General features: G+C 45.3%; 1 pseudogene across 1 annotated transcript; it reads right to left on the reverse strand.

The window, feature by feature from the left end:
- Positions 1-6,326: 6,326 nt before the first annotated feature.
- LOC309535937 (C3a anaphylatoxin chemotactic receptor pseudogene) lies at positions 6,327-8,977 on the reverse strand (annotated as a pseudogene). Its single transcript, XR_014224744.1, has 2 exons — positions 8,883-8,977; positions 6,327-7,503 (listed from the first exon to the last, which is right to left on the reverse strand). The product of XR_014224744.1 is annotated as a C3a anaphylatoxin chemotactic receptor pseudogene (transcript).
- Positions 8,978-11,729: the final 2,752 nt, after the last annotated feature.

Below are 11,729 nucleotides of genomic sequence, written 5' to 3' on the forward strand. Positions count from 1 at the left end.
TTGTTGTTGGTTTTGAATTTGCTTTGTATGTTGCCACCCCGAAAGGCAGATGTCCTTGGGGGTCCTAGTTTTCAAACATTCCCCCTTCAGTGGATCCTTATCAACCCACTCTGGAGCAAATGGGGATATAAAAAAGCAGGGATGGGGAACCTGGGGCCTTCCAGTTGTTGTTGTTTAGTCGTTTAGTCGTGTCTGACTCTTCGTAACCCCATGGACCAGAGCACGCCAGGCACTCCTGTCTTCCACTGCCTCCCACAGTTTGGTCAAACTCATGCTGGTAGCTTCGAGAACACTGTCCAACCATCTTGTCCTCTGTCATCCCCTTCTCTTTGTGCCCTCAGTCTTTCCCAACATCAGGGTCTTTTCCAGGGAGACTTCCCTTTTCACGAGATGGCCAAAGTATTGGAGCCTCAGCTTCAGGATCTGTCCTTCCAGTGAGCACCTTCCAGATGTTACTGAGCTACAATGCCCATCATCCTTGACCAGTGGCTTTACTGCCTTGGGACTGATGGGAGTTGGAGTCCAGGAACATCGCCAGAACCCTGAAACTCAAAGATCAATTCCCCTGAGCGGAAAGGAGGTGGCATTGAGTTGATGAGGGAAAGAGGGAGGTGAATGAAGGTTAAGAAGAGGGTGAAGAAATCCATGAAGCCACCCCCACTGGTGTTAATGCCTTGGAGCCTTTCCCATGCTCCCCTGGAGCATGTTTGCATTGCAGGTGCATGGAGGTGGAAAAGTTGGATCAGGCCCACGAGCCTGACACCAACTTCCACCTGCTCATCAGAATGTCTGAACAAAGCCTGGCAGCCCACAACTGCATGCACATAGACTTTGGGAACTTAGGAAAAGCAGGCTAGTTTCCCAGGGCCCCCAACTGCTCTGGTAGGCATTCACATGAGCGCATGACATCCAGGAGTGGGATCCCACTGTGCCCTCTATATTTCCCCATCCACATTGGGATGCATGTACAGATGGATGGAAGGACCTGCCAGTTTCAAGTTCTAAGAGTGCCTTGGGACATTTTACACTCAGCATCTTATGGCTCCTGCCTCTGAGTTTGCAGCAGCAATAAGTTCATAGGGACTTCTCAAAGTCTAAACCAGGAAGGGGGAAACACTGTGAATCTGAGGGCCAAATTCCACTATTGGCAACCTTCGGGGAGGGGGCATATGCCAGTGGGGGGTGGGGCCAGAGGCAAAAATCAGGTGGAGCAATGGACGTGCATTTCAGCTACACAAAAGTTTTTCTACACCCACCGACCTTTCCAACCTCCACCCTGGCAAGCAAGATGGAATATTGAAGTTCAATGACCATTAACCCAGGTAAAAGCATGCAGCAGGGGGAGCACAGTGGCGGAGCACTGATGTCACCGTGCCAAGGGTCCATTGATGGATGTTGTTGTCTCCATCTCGAAGATTCTGGGCTCTGATCTCAGTTTCATGTGTCTGCCATTCAATCTCTCTGACTAGCGGCTCAATGGTGCTGGAGCAAAGGACAAGGGACACAGGGACACAGGGCATTTGGTGACAGAGGCATAGTGGGAAATCAAGTTAGAACTTTTGTCTGCCAGGAAGATGGATTTCAGGGGTCATCAACAGCTCAGGGTCAGGCAGTGCTTTTTTTCTGGGGGGACGCAGAGGTAGACGTACCCATAAGCACTTTGTGAATCTTAGTTTAGCCTCATTGAGGGGTAGTATTTCAATATGAGCAGGAAAATGAGAGCACTCCTAAACATTTTTTTAATGTCACCTCTTTTAAAATTGATAATGCCCAATTTAGTGACCATCTTCCCCTGACAACCAAGTTATGTGTTGACTGGCAGATGCTCGAGCGCTCCCACCTAATCCCAGTGATTGTGGAGCCGTCCACTAAAACAAAGGGGATTAGATGGTCCCCTGCCCTCGCCCATAGATATACGGATTTTATCCGAGAAAAGTTTCCTGGTGATCAGCCGGACGTAGGAATAGTCCCGCGTGATCCTATTACCTGTATGAATTTTTATTCTTGCCTGATAGAAGTTTTAACTCGCTTTTTTACCTCTCCAACCTATGGAGTTAAAAACGATCATTTTAAATTTGGCGCCCCTTGGTTCAACTCTGCTTGTAAACTAGCCAAACTCCATCTACATACAATATATAATGACTATAAACTTTCCGGTGCTCTGGCCTTACCTCCATCTTATTCCCTGGCTAAAAAAGCATACAAACAGGCCCAGAAATCAGCCAAACGGGAATGGCATTTAAATCGCTGGCAGACTATAATTTCTGCCTCAAAATCTCATAACTCCCGGAAATTTTGGTCCTTAATAAAGGGAAGAAACACGAAATACCCTTTAATGGTGATCCCGGCCCCTACATGGGAGCAGTTCCTGAGAAAATATTTCTCAGTGGCAGAAGCTCCGGCCACTCACTGGAGACCTTCTAATCCCCTTCCCGTCTGGCCCAATACCGACCCTGCTGAAATCTTAGAATTGATAGCTGAGCTGAAAACAGGTAAGGCCCCTGGGCCAGATTTGGTCCCCGTTGAGGCTATAAAGCTACATTCTGCATGGTGGGCAGGGATTTTAGCTAAAACGTTCGACGCAATAAATGCCACGGGCTTAATACCAGGAACGTGGAAGGAGGCCATTATAATTCCTATCTACAAAAAAGGCCCTCCCAGTGACCCAGGGAATTACCGGAATATCAGTCTGCTATCGTCCATTGGGAAAATATATGCCTGTTTTTTGCTGGCAAGGTTGATGAAGTGGTCAGCTGAGGCTGACCTGATTGGGCATGAGCAAGCTGGATTTAGATTAAACCGATCCACAACAGACCAGGCAATTATTCTTTATCACTTAGCCCGGAAATACTCGACACCTCGACGGGGCCAACTTTGCGCAGCTTTCATAGATTTGAAAGCTGCGTTTGATAGTATTCCGAGGCAATTACTATGGGATAAACTTGCCTGCTGGGGAATAGATAGAAGGCTCCTGTGGCTTATCTCCCAACTTCATGCCGGGTCCGTGGCGAGGGTAAGAATATCCCCTGCTGGAGACCTAACTAACCCAGTGCCAGTAAATAAGGGTGTACGCCAGGGTTGTATTTTAGCGCCACTTCTTTTTAACTTATTTATCAGTGATATGAGGAACCCATTAATCGAATCACAAAAATTTATCCACACACCCCGTATAGCAGATTATCGTTGTCCTTTACTTCTCTACGCAGATGATGCGGTACTACTCTCTTACTCCAGAGTGGGTTTAAGGAGGGCACTAAAGATTTTTGTGTCATATTGCCATTCTAATCATCTGTCTATCAACCACACCAAGTCCAAAGTACTGATATTTTCAAGGAGTCGAAAATTATATTCATGGAAATTGGAGGGCACGAAAATCGAACAAGTACATAAATTTAAATATTTAGGAATTTATTTTCAATATAATTTAGGGTGGAAAGCACACGTTGAATATCTTCAAAACAAGACAAAAGCCCTAACACACTCCCTCCTCCGTTTTTTCTACTCTGAGGGGGCCTTATACATCCCTGCGGCCTTGAAAGTGTATAGCATCAAAGTGATGGCCACAATGGCCTATGCTGCACCTTTATGGGCTGCCTTTGTAAACCTCTCACCTTTAGAGTCGCTTCAAAGCCAATTCTTATGCCTTCTTTTAAAACTACCAACATGCGTAAGTAATGCGGCTATTCGCTTAGAAATGAAGATCCCCACAGTCGAGTTAGTTTTATGGAGGAGAGTTTTGATTTATTGGATATCCCTATGGCATAAACTCCCGAACCACTATCTCATTCAATGCATGTGGCGGGATGACTTCACAAATTTGTGGTCAGGAAAAATCCATGCCAAATTCCTCTCCTATGAGATCTCGCCCACTGAATTGCTCAAACTGGATCTAAACGTGGCAAAAAGGTGTATAAATCAAAGGCTGGATGATGCGGAGCTATACCAAAATTTCTTAGCTGGTGGTGGAGCCTGCTCGCCGTTAAATCTCGGCATAACCCCTATCTACCGTGCTCCGTCCTACTTAACATCGCTTATGGCCGCATCTCACCGATATGCCTTCATTAGAGCTAGGTTCAATGTTTTTCCAACAAACGTGCTGAGACATAGATTCACTAAGGGCCAAGTTCCTTCAATGTGTACTTGTGAAATGAAAACATCTGAATCTCTACATCATGTTATGTTTATCTGCCCTATGTACAGTTCAGCTCGTGCTAGTATACTAAACTCCATAATCCAGCCTATGGCTGACAAACCAGTAGACCTACAGCTTGCCTGGGTTCTTCAAGATGTGGATCCTTATATTACCCTACAGGTTGCTAAATTCCTAACAGCCGTCCTCTCGTACAAGAGACGGAATGGAATGTTAGCTGATTATTGATAGCTATAAGAATTTTCGATAATGACATCAGATATTGATTTTAGCGTAGTGTCCAAACTTTTAATCTTAATCTTAAATTTTCCTTTTGAATTGCCAATATTTGTCCTTGTGAGCTGTGAATTGTGTTATATTACTTGTGGCTTGTACGAGACCGCTGTTTTATTTGATTTGTTTTGTGTGTTGTCTTTATGATGGGCATAATAGCCGAATAAACATTTTGACATTTTGAACATTTTTTTAAAGAAAAAAAGCACTGGGCTCAGGAAACCACAGGACCTAATGTGGCCCTCAGGCCCCTCTACCCGGCCCTTGGGACTCATTCTGGACACATTCCTCCTTGGCCTCACTGTCCAACTTCCTTGAATGTTTTTTTGCCTGGCTGGAATGTGCCCTTAAACTCTGATGGTGCCTCTTGCTTGGCTGAAGGATGGAGAGGAACATGTGAATGTCTGTGGGAAATGGTGTGCTGTACAAAGGCAACATTTGTATTCATTGCTATGCCCACCACTGAGATGTGGCCCTAGAGGTTGCATGAGAGGGAATGTGGCCCTCAGGCTGCTGTAGCCCTTTGCTGCTTCACCCAGATAGCAGAAGTGGAACAGCCAGGGCCGGATTTAGGTTTTATGTGGCCCTAAGCCACTGAAGGTAATGGGGCCCTTTATATGTCCAGCTGTCCTTTGTCAACAACAAATTGATGCTGTTTTTTGTGTTGAATATATGCTATATGGTAATATATGGACCTAATAATAATTTAATCATAGGTATCTAAAGACATTTGCACATAACAAAATATGTATTTTATCAAAGTAATTGATATAGAAATGAGCAAACCAGTGATATCTCAGGGAGCAGGTTAGCAGACGGGGCCCATTTCTTACATCACAGGAGCCTACAAAACACAAAACACTGTTGCTGTATGTAGGTTTTATTTTATTTGTTTTTTATCTTATATTTTGGAAATGTACATCCAGTTTTTTCCCCTTTAAATTTTTTGGGGACCCCCAAGAGAGTGGGGCCCTAAGCTGTAGCTTGTTTAGCTTATACGTAAATCCGGCACTGGGAACAGCATGTGTAAAAGACATTCATGGATTAATTACTAATATTTATATTGTGCCTTTCCACACTTAATGCTCAAGATGGCTGACAACTGCAGAAGCACACATAAAGGCATATAACATGAATATTGCAAGAAGGAAATAAGGATTTGTTTTTAAAAGGCAGCAAATGATAACTAAAAGCCAGTTGCAGCAGAGTCAAAACAGAATAAAACAAGCTAACCTCACAGGTGGAAGAATTGCCAGGAACTCAAAGTTTGGTGGCTGGCTGAGAGGGTGCCATGGGAGGGAGTTCCCAAATCTGGGTACAACTTGCCAAAAAGGCTCTTTCTGGAGTCTAACAGAGATCTCTGTCAAGTTGCACAGGACTTTTCCACCTGAAAATGACAACACTCTGGGAGTCAATCATGGGCGTAGCGAGGATTTTTGTTGGGGGGGGCAGGACTTTTGTTAGTGGGGGCAAAACCGATGTGCTTGGTCAGTTAGTTAAGTATTGCTATTGTTTTACTTGATCGGGGGGGGGGGGGGGAAACTGCCCCCCCTGTCCCCCTTGGCTACGCTCATGGAGTCCATCACAAACTGGCAATTTCAACTTGTGCAATCAACAACCCCCTATGCCCAAAATATCAGACTTTTTGTAATAAGGAAAGTGCTGGGGAGACAGCCTGTAACACTTGCCTTGACACAACATCATTTTACCTCTCCACAAACAAATGAGAATGAATGCTCATTCTGTAGTCAGTGTTGTCATATCTTCCTGCAAGCAGATCAGGATGAATGCTCAAAAAACAGGTCTTCTGGAAGGAACCCTTCTCCTAATTTGTTTAGTTTGCAAAACCAGGCAGAAGTTTTTTTGGGTGGGTGGGTGGGTGGGTGGGTGGGTAAGGAATATGGACTACACATAAACTTGTGAAAAGGAAGTCTCAAACCATGCTGGACTCCACTCCTGAAGTGGAGCTGGAGGTTCTGTTACTGGGGAAAGAAGGTGTGAAGGCCCACTTGTCATTGACAGCTCCTTTAAAGGCCAGGAAGAGGGATCGGCGGCTGGTCTTTTTGTAGTCAGACCCGACAAAGACATACAGAATGGGATTGAGGCAGCTGTTGAGGCAGACCAGGCCCTCAGCCAGTGGGGTGCCAATATCTAGGGTGGTTTGCATTTGAAGGCTATCGTCTTCCAGCGTTTCGAGAATGGAGAAGAGGTGGTGGGGGAACCAGCAGAAGAAGAAGGCCATGACCACTGCTACTATGATCTTGAAGGATCGTCCAAATTGGCCAAAGATCTTCCCCCTTAGCTTGATCATGATGGCGCAGTAGCAGGCCAGAATGATGCCGAAGGGGATTAGGAAGCCAAGCGCGAATTCAGCAAGCACCATGAGACGGTGTGTCCTTAGGCTGCCCTCATCCTGCAAATGGAAGCTGTAGATGCAATGTATAGTGCCATCCATTAGCTCTTCTGTGTCACGGAAGCTGAAGTACGGGATGCTGAGAGCCAAGGCTGCTACCCAGACGAACACAGCCACCAGGGAAGCAAGCTGGAGACTGCGGTGGTTCAAGGCCCAAACCGGGTGGACCACAGCAGCGTAGCGGTCGGCACTGATGGCTGTTAAGAAGAAGACGCTGGCAAACATGTTCAAGAGGGGAACCACGGTGTTGAGTTTGCACATCAGCCTCCCCAGAGTCCAGCGATAACCCAGAGACACATAAGCTATCTCGGTGGAGAGGGAAAGGGCGAAGATGAAATCGGCCACAGCCAAATTGAGATACCAGATGGTGGTAACGGTCTTCTTCATGTGGAAACCGGTGAGGAAGATAACAAGGCCATTGCCTGTGGCCCCCAAGAGCAAGGTGATGGTGTAGATTGTCAAGGAAAACATTCTCATTGCTGCCAAAATGTGGGCATTATCAGAGGGAGGGGCTAGGAGCCATTCTTCTGTCCAGTTGTAGTCAAACACATCGCTGTTGGTGGGTGGTGGAAAGTCTGTGTCATTGTCAGGTTGGAAGAAGGGGAGAAGATCCATCCCTTCTCAGGTTCACTTACCACTTCTCTCTCTTTCTCTCTCTCTATTTGGCCTGAAACAAAACAAAATACCCACACAAATGCCATATCGGTATCACAGAACTGGAATGAATAGGAAGGGTGTGTGTGCAGATTTCAAACTGGTGTCAGATTTTCATGGAGAAATCCCAGTTCCCAAGACCATATTTTGAATCTGAGGTGTGAAACTTGACACCCGACTTAATTTCTGAGTTAAGTTCTGAGAACGGTTGGATGGGAGGTGGGGGAACATAACAGAAATTTTCGGTACAGCGTCGTCCACAATATTATTCCTTTAAACCAGTGCTTCCCAAACTTGGTCTCCAGCTGTTTTGGGACTACAACTCCCATCATCCCTAGCTTGCAGGACCAGTGGTCAAGGGTGATGGGAACTGTAGTCCAAAGAAATAAAAGAAAAGCTGGAGACCCAAGTTTGGGAAACACTGATTTAAACTGATGGGTGGATAGTTGACAGTCTCATCCCCAAGAAACCTGGAGCCACAGGCACACAAGATCCCTGAGTCACACGCTTCCAGAAGATGTTGTGATGGCCATGGCTAGACAATTTCATGGAGGAGAAAACTATCAGTGGCTACTAGCCATGATTCCTATGTTCTCCCACAACCATCATAGTAAGATGCCTTCATCCTTTGTCCTAAGGTCCCAGAACAGGTTACAGCAATAAAACACAATGTTAAAAACAGTTTAAAGCAACTTACAATCACAGGTTCCAGTTACAGATAGGTAGCCGTGTTGGTCTGCCATAGTCAAAATAAAAAAATTCCTTCCTGTAGCAACTTCTGGCAACTTCTGTTTCAGTGTATCTGAAGAAGTGTGCATGCACACGAAAGCTTATACCAAGAACTAACTTAGTTGGTCTTTAAGGTGCTACAGGAAGGAATTTTTTTATTTTAATCACAGGTTGTTATAGTTATTTATTTCACACTTATAAATCAAAAGGGAGATTCACAGAGGCCCAGATGGCCTGGAACAATTCCATGTCATTTCTACAGGGACTTATAGAGGTCCCATCCAGACTAGTATACACTGACTGGCAACAGCTTTCTGGGATTCAGACAAGGAATCTTTTCCAGTACTACCTGGAGAAGCCAGGGATTGAAGCTGGAACCTTCTGCATGATGAAGGCAGCATATTTCTGAATGCCAGTCACTGGGAATTGCACTCAGGCCCTGCATCCCGGCTTCCCATGGGCATCTGGTTTGTTCTTGTGACAAATTGCTGCACTATCTGACCCATTTACTAGATTCTTATGTTAAATCTGGCCTGGGAAACCAGGCTTGGGCTTAGATCCAGCTACTACCCTCTGTTATGCATCCACATTTGGAGTACTGAGACACCTCCCATTGGCCTTTCCCTCCCTTTCCATCCTTTCCCATAACCTTGGATCTCGTACCTTAGACATTGGGTGGTCTTTGTTACTGAACTGTTGGCTGTTCTCTCCAGCTTTCTGAAGTCTTCTTCAGCAGCCCTCTTCTCTTTTGCTCTCCCCTCCGTGCAAAATGCACCAAGTCCCCAACTGTCTTTCTTATCACGCTCATCACCAGCTGTCTCCTTCTCTGCCATCTTTCTGAAACATCTGACACCACAATCAGGGCCATCAGTGTAGAGAGGAGGCCTCAGAGGCACGCAGACATAGAATCATAGAATCATAGAGTTGGAAGAGACCACAAGGGCCATCGAGTCCAACCCCCTGCCAAGCAGGAAACACCATCAGAGCACTCCTGACATATGGTTGTCAAGCGTCTGCTTAAAGACCCCAAAGAAGGAGACTCCACCACACTCCTTGGCAGCAAATTCCACTGTCGTACAGCTCTTACTGTCAGGAAGTTCTTCCTAATGTTTAGGTGGAATCTTCTTTCTTGTAGTTTGGATCCATTGCTCCGTGTCCACTACTCTGGAGCAGCAGAAAACAACCTTTCTCCCTCCTCTATGTGACATCCTTTTATATATTTGAACATGGCTATCATATCACCCCTTAACCTCCTCTTCTCCAGGCTAAACATGCCCAGCTCCCTTAGCCGTTCCTCATAAGGCATCGTTTCCAGGCCTTTGACCATTTTGGTTGCCCTCCTCTGGACACGTTCCAGTTTGTCAGTGTCGTTCTTGAACTGTGGTGCCCAGAACTGGACACAGTACTCCAGGTGAGGTCTGACCAAAGCAGAATACAGTGGCACTATTACTTCCCTTGATCTAGATGCTATACTCCTATTGATGGAGCCCAGAATTGCATTGGCTTTTTTAGCTGCCGCGTCACACTGTTGACTCATATCAAGTTTGTGGTCAACCAAGACTCCTAGATCCTTTTCACATGTACTGCTCTCAAGCCAGGTGTCACCCATCTTGTATTTGTGCCTCTCATTTTTTTTGCCCAAGTGCAATACTTTACATTTCTCCCTGTTAAAATTCATCTTGTTTGTTTTTGCCCAGTTCTCTAATCTGTCAAGGTCGTTTTGAAGTGTGATTCTGTCCTCTGGGGTGTTAGCCACCCCTCCCAGTTTGGTGTCATCTGCAAATTTGATCAGGATGCCCTTGAGTCCATCATCCAAGTCGTTGATAAAGATGTTGAATAAGACCGGGCCCAAGACAGAACCCTGTGGCACCAAACTAGTCACTTTTCTCCAGGATGAAGAGGAACCATTGATGAGCACCCTTTGGGTTCGGTCAGTCAGCCAGTTACAAATCCACTGAGTGGTAGCATAGTCAAGACCGCATTTTACCAGCTTCTTTACAAGAATATCATGGGGCACCTTGTCAAATGCCTTGCTGAAATCAAGGTAGGCTACATCCACTGCGTTCCCTTCATCTACCAGGCTTGTAATTCTGTCAAAAAATGAAATTAGGTTAGTCTGACATGACTTATTTTTCAGAAATCCATGCTGACTATTGGTGATCACAGCATTCCTTTCTAGGTGCTCCCAGACTGTTTGCTTAATGATCTGCTCCAGAATCTTCCCTGGTATTGATGTCAGACTGACTGGGCGGAAATTATTTGGGTCCTCTCTTTTCCCCTTTTTGAAAATAGGGACAACATTTGCCCTCCTCCAGTCTGCCGGGACTTCACCTGTTCTCCAGGAATTCTCAAAGATGACTGCCAGTGGTTCTGAGATCACATCTGCCAGTTCTTTTAGTACTCTTGGATGCAGTTCATCTGGCCCTGGAGACTTGAATACATCTAAACTAGCCAAGTATTCTTGTACTATCTCCTTAGTTATTCTGGGCTGTGTTTCCTTTGCTGAATCATTTGCTCCAAATTCTTCAGGTCGGGCATTGTTTTCTTTATCGGAGAAGACTGAGGCAAAAAAGGCATTGAGGAGTTCAGCCCCTTCTGTGTCCCCTGTTTGCATTTCACCATCTTCTCCTCTGAGTAACCCCACTGTTTTTTGTTCTTCCTTTTGCTACGAACATACCCATAAAAGCCTTTTTTGTTGCTTTTAACCTCTCTAGCAAGCCTGAGTTCATTCTGTGCTTTAGCTTTTCTGACTTTGTGTCTACACGTGCTGGCTATTTGTTTGAATTCCTCTTTGGTGGTTTCCCCCCTTTTCCATTTTTTGTACACATCCTTTTTTAATCTTAACTCAGTTAAAAGTTCTTTAGATAGCCACCCTGGCTTCTTTAAGCACCTTCCATGTTTCCGTCTCATTGGTATTGCCTGACGTTGTGCTTTTACTATCTCCCTCTTAACAAATTCCCAGCCATCATGAACTCCCTTTCCTTTTAGTATTACTGTCCACGGGATCTCACCCAGCACTTCCCTAAGTTTTATGAAGTCGGCTTTCTTAAAGTCAAGAAATTGAGTCCTAGTATGCTTGGCTGCTCCTTTCCACTGTATAGTAAACTTCAGAAGAGCATGATCACTCACGCCTAATGATCCTTCCACTTCTACCCCACTAACCAGGTCATCAACATTGGTTAGGACCAGATCTAAAATGGCTGTTCCTCTTGTTGCTTCTCCCACTTTCTGGACAATGAAGTTGTCTGCAAGGCCAGTGAGGAATCTGTTTGACCTTATGCTCTTGGCTGAGTTTGACATCCAACAAATATACGGGTAATTGAAGTCCCCCATTACTACTATCTCCCTTCTTTTTGCATGCTTGGCCATCTGTTCCAGGAAGGCATCATCTATGTCCTCCGTTTGGCTTGGGGATCTATAGTAAACTTCCACAATGAGGTCACTGTTATTCTTCTCTCCCTTAATTTTGACCCAAATGCTCTCACTTTGGCTTTGAGGTTCTAAATCTTG

Source organism: Podarcis vaucheri (genome assembly GCF_965113315.1).
Source record: "Podarcis vaucheri genome assembly, chromosome: 7".
Lineage (NCBI taxonomy): Eukaryota > Metazoa > Chordata > Lepidosauria > Squamata > Lacertidae > Podarcis > Podarcis vaucheri.